Raw genomic sequence first — 11,122 nt, 5'->3', positions numbered from 1 at the left:
GATTCCTAAAAGGGGAATCCATCCTAATGTTCAGTGTGTGATGTTACATTGTTCAGCAGGTATGAACAATAAAGTTATAGTGGCCTCTCACTAAAGTAAGGGGGGGGGGGGTGCTATGACAGAAATAGGCTGGCTTACTAGCCACTCCCCAGGGAAGGGGAGCAGTCTCCACAGTGAAGGAGGGGAGTGAGGAGAATAGTAAGAGAGCTCCAGAGAGTTCTTGAGCTAACCTTGAAGGAGTAAGGAGTGCTACTGGAAGATGCCAGAATATGTATACTCTGCATAGTGAAGTGGCTGAGGCCTAGTCCAAGATAGGATAGGGTATAATGATGTACAATTCAGTGCATGTACTATGAAGATGAATAAACGTCAGTCCAATATACATATGGTGTAGTCTTTGAAGCATGGTAATGGTAAAAGAGAGAAGGTTTGCCCATGAGATGCACCCTGAAGCCTCAGGATCCTCTTGGACTGGAGGCGCTGACTACTGAGGAATTCACGCAAACCTGTCCTGACACTCCCCACACCACTGCAGAGATTTCCGGCCTTCTGTTTGCCTACAGGTATGGACCACCAGCCACAGATTACACTGGTAGCAAGAACATTTCCCAGAGGGTAGGGGAAAGTGGGCTACATATATAAATAGAAAAAGATAACAGCGCATTGCCAGGGAGTCAGGTGGTATAAAATAAAAATCTATTTATTCATTACAGGTACAAAAGAAGCATCACCTCTGGAGGTGGAACAAGTCCTCCTACGCGTTTCGGACACGAATGTCCTTTATCAAGAAGTATGCACTGTTATCTTCTTCTTTTTCTACCTCTGGATCATTGCTCGGACGGCTGGCACGCCACCATGGACTCCCCCAGACTGTAGGAGTGGGTAAGATTTTTTTGCAATTCAACTGTTTATTTATGATCATATATGGATGAGTACCATCACCTGTTATTTTCCTCCAATGAGGCCACACCAAGGTGACATCATGCATTTTTGATTGTTCCCTCCAGGAGAAGAGAGGTTGTTATTGAATTGGTCACTCACAGGTCATACTTAAGTTTATAACCGTAGTACAGTTGTATATAGGAGCCTTTTTTAGGATTCATTGAATTATAAGCTTTGCCTTCATTGGAGCACCCATTCCCCACATACCCTACATATATAAATAGTGAAACCTAAGTCTGTATGACAAACAAAACCTATATTGGTTTGTTTGGTTCTAAACTTAGCCTCAAAATGATTAAACAGTGTACAGTATATGAACAGTATATGCACACTATGGCTGCTATATAAAAGTAATTGTAAATCTAAATGCTTGAGATACTGTATTCTTATATCTCCTCGGCTGTCATAAGCAATCATCTATGAAAATATGTATCAGCTGCCTGATCCCTGCTCTCCTGCACTGTCGTGACAATAATTCCACTTTTAGCAATACATTCAAAAGCTATTTTATGAACTAACAAAAAATATTTTTAAATGTCACAGAAGTAGTTTCTGCAGAGAGCTTGGTTACTGCATTGTTTCTCTTTTATGCCTGACTCTTGTTAAGGAAGACGTGCTTTAAATCTGTGAGAATCCGCAAAAGGAGCATTATTTTGACCCAGAAACGCAGGAGACATTGGCACTGGAGGCTTCCTTTTCTATTAAATGGAATCTTCAAATCTTCTCTAGAAATGTAATCCTGCCGACCCTTTGAAGGGGTCACAGGCAAATGACCTTATAACTTTGCAAACAATTGAAAGTTTTGTCTCTGATTTTACCGACTTTTAATCAGAGTGTGGAAGAAGAACAGAGCTAAAGGAACAGACTTTTTTTTTACACTTTGTGGGAGGAAATGTATGGATATTTTTGTATCTTTCAATTTTTTTATATTTTTTTAAAAACGCACATAAAATAGATACCAAAATTTCCATATTTCTTATTCTATGATGTGTGCAGATTTATACTTCAGAGCAATCTGCCATATATCTTGTAAGGATATGTAGTTAAAGTCCTGTATAAAAGCAATATATTGGTGATTTTTTCATTTTTGGCTCTGTATGTGTTTCAGAGACAGTAATTATTTTGTTCTACAGAAATACATCCTGTTCATTCAGTTTAAGAGATAAAGAAAGTGGTAGCATATATAAGGATAATAATCATGGCCAGCTGGGAGTTTCGCAAGGCTCGGTGCAGAGGGAGTTTGGCGCCGGAGCCGGCATCTCGTCCTGCGTCAGCGTGTCGCCTTGCCGACGCGCAATGACGTCATGTGATGTCACGTTGTCATGGTGATTTGGCACCGTGTTGTCATAGTGATGTGCCGTACGCATGGTACCGGGGAGGAGATGCCGGCACTTGCAGAGGCCCCCGCACCCTCCCCCAGGTCCGGCGGTAACAGTTTAAATGCTGTGGTGGTTCATTTAACCGCTGCAGGATTAGACTGTGATTGCTGAAGTTGGGCCGGGGAAGAGCGTGGGGTCTCTGTAAGCGCGGGGCCATGTGCACTCATAAAGATAGCACCACCATCAAGCCGGCCCTGTTTTTGGCCAATGGAGGGTAAAGAAACTGCTAACCAATACTAAAAGGGAGATAGGGGAGTAGAAATTCACAATTCACCCCAAAGAGTTGCGTTGTGGGTGCACACCACAATTTATGGCAACTTTTAATATTAAAAATGAAAATAAATGGCAATAGATAACAACGCTTTGTCATAGGTCAAAAACCAAGTGAAAAGAGTGGCTAACTAAGTTAAAAGCCAGGAAGAAGCCAAGGTATGTTACGTCCCTTGATAAGGCTATATATTGGCAAATATAGCTTAATGTCTAATCTGTCAGTTAAAGGGTTAATACCTCCAGTATTACCACTGTATATCAAAGGGAACGGAGTACAATAAATGCCACACCCTGTAGGGTTAACAACCAGCACAGGTCAGTATCTAACTGAGAGCAAGTTAGATAGCGGTAAAATATTGGAACAACAATCCTAAATAAAAGACCTGTGTATATGCCAGCTAAGATGTGCATGGAACCAGAGATAAAATGTTAGCCTTGTGCTAAGTGAGACTGAGCAGCCATCATTGGTGTAAAGACACAGTGTAAGCAGTGTAAGCATTAACTAGCTACCATAACTAGCTCACAGTGGATCTATGCATCTTTTATCTAGTAGCACAGTGCTTAAGCGGCTACCTATTGACACTCCAAAAAAGAACAATATACTGTAGCAAAATGTAGCTGTTCCCTGGTTCTAGCGTCTTTGCATTGACATGCTGCTTGTTTCTCAAAGCTGTGCTAGACTTCCTGGCATGACGCCCTACGCGTTTCACTCACAAACAGAGACTCGCGAATGCGTCACTGCGGGGAAAATGGCGTTTTAGCGGGAACATAGAAAATAAGATAGGACGTGCACACTTAATGATACAGTATGTTCCTGATACACATCTACACACAGATAATATCATTCAATACTATTCACCGTTACATCCTTTTATGTGCTATATCACTGTGAGAATGGGTTATTTCTGGCACATAAACTGCTAATTATTATTGGGTAAAAATAATCTACATGTATAATGTATAATGTCAAGGATATCCTTAAAACCTGACTTGTTGGTGGTCCTAGAGGACTGGAGATAGCCATCCCGATTTACATGAATACTTGAATGATGATTACACATATGGCCATGAGCAATACACCAGTTTGTGGGGACTGGTCGTAAAAGCAAGAATATCACTTTAAAGGTATAATACTTCTCTGGAATGTGTTGTTTCTGTTGATTTTTAATTTACCAGGACCTACAAAAAAAAGTAACAGTTTTGCGTTTTTATAATGAAATGTTAATTTGTTCTCATCAGAAGAAAAAATTATCCTTCAAGGTTGAGTGAGTATAATTGCCCATCGTATAAATCTCTTGACAAATTGTATCCTTAGGCAGTGTGTGGCACTGATAATTGTTAAATTACATATTCTGTGTTGCAATGACCAGAGTCATTACTATGCACCACATTTAAGAATATATAATCTGATGTTATGTAGATAAAAAGTATACACGATTTTCTTGTTGATATTGGAGATGCTTTGTGATTAAGCTGAGCGTTAAGCATTGGCAATTCTTGCTAATTGTTAATTCATTTCCTCTTGTCTAATGAATAGAACTCAACTCCGTCTCTTCAGGAGAAGACTCAAAGATGTTGCAATGAATTTCAAGCTCCTTCTACAAAAGGGATAGACTACGTAAATGTATTATTGTTTCTAGGGTTTTATGCCTGGAACGGTTTTATTCGGTTCTGGAATCCTTTCCCAAGCAACGTCCAATGGATCTTTCAAAGTATTGCCATACAGTAATGCAGCCCTGGCTCTTTCAGCACTATCAGTGTTAAATCAAACAGAAATATGCCCTAGTGGCAGTACAGATGGTGAGGTGGAGCTGAAAGATGTTAAGTCTATTATGATCAATGGCATTCAGACTTGTGGGAGTTTTTGCAAGAAATATTTATTACAGGACGTTTAAAGTTCATGTTCAATGTTAATAAGATAGTCTGGATAGACTTATGTAGGAGAAAAACATAACAACAACTTCAGGAGCTTTAGGTCAGAGATTGGAAATAGTTTCTTTCAACCATTATATTAGGCGAGTTCATGTGTTGGAGAATTAATACTTTTTTAAGTCCGCCTATTCTCATATCAAAATGTCTCTGCTGGCTTCCCATTATATGTTTTTAATTACAATATTCTCTTTCAATTATCTCTACTTTTCTCATTTTTGCGGTATGTACCTCTTTAATGTTTGTTTTTGACCATTTAGATATACCATTTGTATTATACTATGCATTACGAATTTGACACAATTGCCGCCACAACACCTTATCAATGGCCTCATATATGATCCTAGTATAAGAAATGTTATATATGTTTTATTTTCAACAAAAAATGCAATTCCAGGAAGTGCCTTGAAAATCATCTTTACAGGAATGAGTTCAGTAGCATATTACATCACTCAATTGATACAGTAGAGCTCTGTAATCTGGTTTCTCTCAGTCACTTCATCAGGGTAACACTAACAAATACACATGTAGCAGCAAAAGATCCAGATACATCTTCCAAATAAAATGGTATAGGAGTGGCCAACTCCAGTCCTCAAGGGCCACGAACAGGTCAGGTCTTAAGGATATCCCTGCAAAAAGTAGGTATCTATGGCACACTGGTTAAATAAGTGAATATATTAGTGACAATAAACTGTGCAAATAAGGATAGTATAACTAAACATATCACGGATCTCTTGCAGCAGTTCACTCCATGTCTTCACAGCGTGGAATCCCTTATTCTTGTATGTATTATATGACCTCATGCATAAAGAAACACATGTAGAAAAAGCAGATCGTGCAACATACAACACAGGGGGGAAAGGAAACACTCACACTCTCCCCACTAGTAAAGGCAGTGAGCGACTTGAGGTGCGCTCCAACCTGGCTCCGGTTTCAGACACAGCTGCTCGTCCTCCTTGCGCACGGCTCTCGCAATCGATCCCCCTACTCTCAGGGCTATGGGATGGTGTGACATCAGCCTGCCGAAGTCCAGGCACGGTGGCCTCTGAACGCCAAAAAAAACCTGACGCGTTTTGCATGATTGCTCGGCTTCCTCAGGGGTTCTCAGTCGATATGGGTTTCACTTCTTAATTTTTATTACAAAATTTAAGCAGAGGTTCTTCTGAACTGAACTGTTTTATTTTCAGCTCTGGAGACCGACTGCTTCCAGAGATACCGGCACCCCTACAGAGGTAGGTGTCTCTGCAGTCAGAGAAACTGTGTGCCTAACATAAGGGCAGCGTTTAAATGTCCCACGGTCCAATAGGAAGCTGTGACATCATCCAGTGCGGCTTCCTATTGGCCTGTGTGACTGAGACATTTAAATTGAAACGAGATACCAGTAGCACCTACAAGTAATTATCTTGGTAAGCAGTGGACCCCCAGAGCTGAAATTATCACAGTTCAGCTCCAAAGACCCCCGGCTTCTATCCTGTAATATTTTTTTTTTTTTTAAAGGGAAACCAGTTTTGCATCTTTAAGAAGTTTGAGGGAGAACAAAATAACTAACTACAACCTGTCCGGCATTTAATAGATACAGTACCGCCCCAACCTGTATTGTATCTTTCCTTGTGTTTGGTCTCTTTTATAACCTTAAATGTTTTCTTCTTTTTTCCTTTTTCTAACTGTGAAGCGCTTTGAGTCCCAATGGGAGAAAAGCGCTATATAGATAAAGTTATTATTATTAAGTAGCCCAAACTGTTGGACTTTGCTGCATTGATACCGTAACTCAGGATCATTGATGTACAGTATGTTGGAAGCATCTATTTTGAGAGAGCTTGAGCAGCCTAAATGATGTGCTTGGCATCTGAGGTTATCTAATCATTTTAACCTGGACCACATTTAGTTTCCAAGTTCATAAACACTTCTCCCGCCATGGCATTCATTTAGGATTAATGTCAACTCCCATTTGTTCTCTGTTCGGGAATAATTTTCACGATCAGCATCTTCATTGGTGAGGCTTTGGAAACATTCTGCATCACACAAATCTCAAATGTTAATATTCAGCCTCATTTATAGAATTTTACAATAATTGACTTGGCTTTCTGTTGAACTCTAAATGGTGATGTCTTCAAGCCAATAAATATTCATTTTTTTGTAATATTTATTTTGGGGGCAATAAGTTAAATTAGTAAATTTGCAAGATGTCTTAACTGTCAGATCTGATTTAGGAGCTGTGGACAGTCAGGCCAAATGTGAAACGCTTTTTGCTCTAAAATTGCTACAGCTGTAGGAACTATGTAACCAAGATAATTTTTCTTATTTTTCCATTTGTTGCACTGCTCAGTGATTTATCTCTAATTGTGTTAGTAGATATAATTATTACGTTCAGATGTTTAGAGATGAATGCTTATTTTGTCTTTTGAAATACAGTATGTGTGCGCAGTGTTCCCTTGGCTTTGCCATTTAAATATAATTACAATGCAGTAACTAGCACAAATAAAACAATACTATATATATATATATATATATACAGTATTGTCACTCTGGTATTGCCCCTCCACATGTGATGTAGGATGACTGCGCAGAAGGGATTACCACTCCCGTGTAAATCTTGCGACCAGTGATGTCACCTTAGAGAAATTGTCAAAAATCAAAATGATTCCCATTTGCGTAAATTTAAACCACGTTTGAGGACATTCACACATTTCAACTACTTTCATGGATATGTGCATATTTATCAAGTTTGAACGTATATTTGGCCTTTATTGTAATGAAACTTATGTTACGCTTGCCATGAAGGTAGAGTTTCCAAAACAAATCAGAAAACATAAGAAAAAATGGCATATATTAATATAGACTTTATAAAGCGCTAGAGACCATGCATAAGAAGAAACAATTATAATAACTGAAATGATAGCAATATGATTCTGCAATACCCAATAGAAAAATATTTTCCAACTGTGACCATAAAATAGCTTAATATATATTACCCATTATAATCCAGAAGATGGAAGAGGAAACATTGCTCATTTGTACAGAATAATTTTTGATTGGCTCTGAATACTAAGCCACGTATTTAAGAGATAATGGGGGTTATGCACTAAGCAGTGATAAGTGCTTTTAAGTGGGAAAAAATGCCATTATAGTACGATACTGCAGTGTTATCACTGCTTTGTGAATCTCACAACAGGCAGTATCACGCTATAAAGGCAGTTATATCACTTAAAAGCACTTATCACTGCTTTGTGCATAGCACCCAGAAAACCCACTTATCACTGCTTAGTGCATGACCCCCTAAGTGCCCTATTCTAGTACAGTAGCTCTCAATTGTGACAAATAGCTTTAGAAGTACATTTGCATGTTTTGCGATTCTCTAAGCCATTCTCACATGTCCAAACCATGCCCAAAGGGCTTTTTTTTTTTTATATATTGTTTTCATTCTGGCAGTGCAAATCCGGGAAGAATTACCAAAATCGAATTTTTTGCTATTTGGGTGTAATCTGGTAGCTCTGAGAAGTGGAAAAGGCTAAATCGTTCTAAACAACTCGCTACTTCAAAGCAGACGAGAGAGGAGCTCCGTCCTCAGTCGTGTATATGTCCCCTCAAACCTCGCTCCAAATAAATGAGGGAGAGATGCCTGTGCTGAAAAATTAACATAATTGAGGTACCCTGGGAGATACTGTATGCTTATGTCTATAAAAAGTATATTTAAATGAATCACACATCCTAAAACATATCCTTAAGACAAATCAGTTTAAAGGCTCTTGTGGTGAAGAGGGTACCAGTGTCAGAGCCAACAGGATTAGAACACAACGTTGCCATGCAAGGATGCAGCTCTAACACTGAACTAAACCAGATGCTGGGAAATTCTCCCGACACCCTCTCCCGGCATCCTCTCCCGACACCCTCTCCCGGCACCCTCTTCCGGCACCCTCTCCCGGCATCCTCTCCCGGCATCCTCTCCCGGCATCCTCTCCCCCTGCAAGGTCCAGTCAGCATGGCTCTGCGACGTCAAATGGAGTGCAATACCATGACAAGGGGACATTATGGCGTCATGTGGCGTCAAGTAGCTTTGACAACGTGACGCCTTATGGCACGGAGGCGTCACGCATCGCCCCGTTGTCACAGCAATGTTATGCTACGTGATGCTGTGACATCATAGCGTCCTGTTATCATGGCAACGCAGCGCCATTTGACATCACGCAGCCATGTTGACATCACGCAGCCATGTTGACGAGATTTGCCGGGAGAGATGCAGGGAGATGCCGCTATCGCCCAGAGGTTTTCCATGTTGCCAAAACCCGGGTCAAACCCGGAGTGGTGGCAACCCTGGTGAGAAACTCTGAATGCAAGGTTTGGCTATGACCTAAATACATTTGCGTTATTTCCATTGTTAACTTTAATGGAATACTGGGGATATGTGCAGCGTTTTTCTACACCCTGTTAACGGCCACCTGTCTAAGCAATAAGACCAACCTTAGCACAAAGTTTGGGAGCTGTGAAGACAAAATAAGCATTCACCTCTCAACATCTGAATGTAATTATATATATATATATAGTGGGCTCACCCCTTACGCAAACTGTAGTCCTTTTACATGACATAAACCAAAATCCACAAACGTACTAAAGATACTGCATCAGGGAGTGCTCACAGGGATCTTCACAGCTCCCGAACTTTGTGCTAAGGTTGGTCTTATTGCTAAGACAGGTGGCCGTTAACAGGGTGTAGAAAACCGCTGCACATATCCCCAGTATTCCATTAAAGTTAACAATGGAAATAATGCAAATGTATTTAGGTCATAGCCAAACCTTGCATTCAGAGCTTCTCACCAGGGTTGCCACCACTCCGGGTTTGACCCGGGTTTCGGCAACATGGAAAATCTTTGGGCGATAGCGGCATCTCCCCCGGCAAATCCCGTCAACATGGCTGCGTGATGTCAAATGGCGCTGCATTGCCATGATAACAGGACGCTATGACGTCACAGCATCACGTAGCATCACATTGCTGTTACAACGGGGCGATGCGTGACGCCTCCGTGCCATAAGGCGTCACGTTGTCAAAGCAACTTGACGCCACGTGACGCCATAATGTCACCTTGTCATGGTAATGCACTCCATTTGACGTCGCAGAGCCATGCTGACTGGACCTTGCAGGGGGAGAGGATGCCGGGAGAGGATGTCGGGAGAGCATGCCGGGAGAGGGTGTCGGGAGAGGATGCCGGGAGAGGGTGTCGGGAGAATTTCCCAGCATCTGGTTTAGTTCAGTGTTAGAGCTGCATCCTTGCATGGCAGCGTTGTGTTCTAATCCTGTTGGCTCTGACACTGGTACCCTCTTCACCACAAGAGCCTTTAAACTGATTTGTCTTAAGGATATGTTTTAGGATGTGTGATTCATTTAAATATACTTTTTATAGACATAAGCATACAGTATCTCCCAGGGTACCTCAATTATGTTCATTTTTCAGCACAGGCATCTCTCCCTCATTTATTTGGAGGGAGGTTTGAGGGGACATATACACGACTGAGGACGGAGCTCCTCTCTCGTCTGCTTTGAAGTAGCGAGTTGTTTAGAACGATTTAGCCTTTTCCACTTCTCAGAGCTACCAGATTACACCCAAATAGCAAAAAATTCGATTTTGGTAATTCTTCCCGGATTTGCACTGCCAGAATGAAAACAATATATAAAAAAAAAAAGCCCTTTGGGCATGGTTTGGACATGTCAGAATGGCTTAGAGAATCGCAAAACATGCAAATGTGCTTCTAAAGCTATTTGTCACAATTGAGAGCTACTGTACTAGAATAGGGCACTTAGGGGGTCATGCTCTAAGCAGTGATAAGTGGGTTTTCTGTGTGCTATGCACAAAGCAGTGATAAGTGCTTTTAAGTGATATAACTGCCTTTATAGTGTGATACTGCCTGTTGTGAGATTCATACTGCAGTGATAACACTGCAGTATCGTACTATAATGGCATTTTTTCCCACTTAAAAGCACTTATCACTGCTTTGTGAATCTCATAGCAGACAGTATCACGCTATAAAGGCATTTATCTCACTTAAAAGCACTTATCACTGCTTAGTGCATAACCCCCATTATGGACATACTTGAAAACGAGAGGTAACTCTCAATGTATTACTTCCTGGTAAAATATTTTATAAATAAATAAATAAATAATAAATAAATAATTTATCTCTTAAAAGTGGCTTAGTATTCAGAGCCAATCAAAAATTATTCTGTACAAAAGAGCAATGTTTCCACTTCCATCTTCTGGATTATAATGGGTAATATATATTAAGCTATTTTATGGTCACAGTTGGAAAATATTTTTCTATTGGGTACTGCAGAATCATATTGCTATCATTTCAGTTATTACAATTGTATCTTCCTATATCTTCCTATGCATGGTCTCTAGCGCTTTATAAAGTCTATATTAATATATGCCTTTTTTTCTTATGTTTTCTGATTTGTTTTGGAAACTCTGCCTTCATGGCAAGCGTAACATAAGTTTCATTACAATAAAGGGCCAAATATACGTTCAAACTTGATAAATATGCACATATCCATGAGAGTAGTTGAAATGTGTGAATGTCCTCAAACGTGGTTTAAATTTACGCAAATGGGA

General features: G+C 40.3%; 1 long non-coding RNA gene across 1 annotated transcript; it reads left to right on the top strand.

Annotated features, from left to right (window-relative positions):
• Positions 1–219: 219 nt before the first annotated feature.
• LOC142467711 (uncharacterized) lies at positions 220–4,711 on the top strand. The gene is made up of 3 exons (XR_012788490.1): positions 220–563; positions 714–882; positions 4,129–4,711. It is a non-coding gene; the product is annotated as an uncharacterized LOC142467711 (long non-coding RNA).
• Positions 4,712–11,122: the final 6,411 nt, after the last annotated feature.

The sequence above is a fragment of the Ascaphus truei genome, chromosome 16 (assembly GCF_040206685.1).
Source record: "Ascaphus truei isolate aAscTru1 chromosome 16, aAscTru1.hap1, whole genome shotgun sequence".
Lineage (NCBI taxonomy): Eukaryota > Metazoa > Chordata > Amphibia > Anura > Ascaphidae > Ascaphus > Ascaphus truei.
Note: the sequence above shows the minus strand (reverse complement) of the source record. Positions and strands in the feature narration are given on the sequence as shown.